Genomic DNA, 208 nt, shown 5'->3' on the forward strand with positions numbered 1-208 from the left:
ATGTCACACCTGAGCGTTTTGACCCAAACCAACTTTCACAAATGACTAACAACTGAAATAACACGTGTTTTCGCCTTTTCCCTCGTCCGGGCACGTAGTGGCAGGCGACTGGACAAAGCCTAGTTAGGTCTTCAGGGCAAGTTAGGGTAGTTCAATTGTTGAGTGAAACGTTTCATTTCGTAGTTTTGTCTCGAGGGCGTGTCTCGTC

The 208-nt window shown here is 47.1% G+C and overlaps 1 protein-coding gene across 1 annotated transcript in view; it reads left to right on the forward strand.

Annotated features, from left to right (window-relative positions):
• The window catches only part of LOC119591303 (epidermal growth factor receptor-like), a gene marked incomplete in the record, with an annotated part of 71,591 nt that overhangs the window by 59,283 nt on the left and 12,100 nt on the right, over window positions 1–208 (forward strand).

Source organism: Penaeus monodon, chromosome 28, assembly GCF_015228065.2.
Source record: "Penaeus monodon isolate SGIC_2016 chromosome 28, NSTDA_Pmon_1, whole genome shotgun sequence".
NCBI lineage: Eukaryota > Metazoa > Arthropoda > Malacostraca > Decapoda > Penaeidae > Penaeus > Penaeus monodon.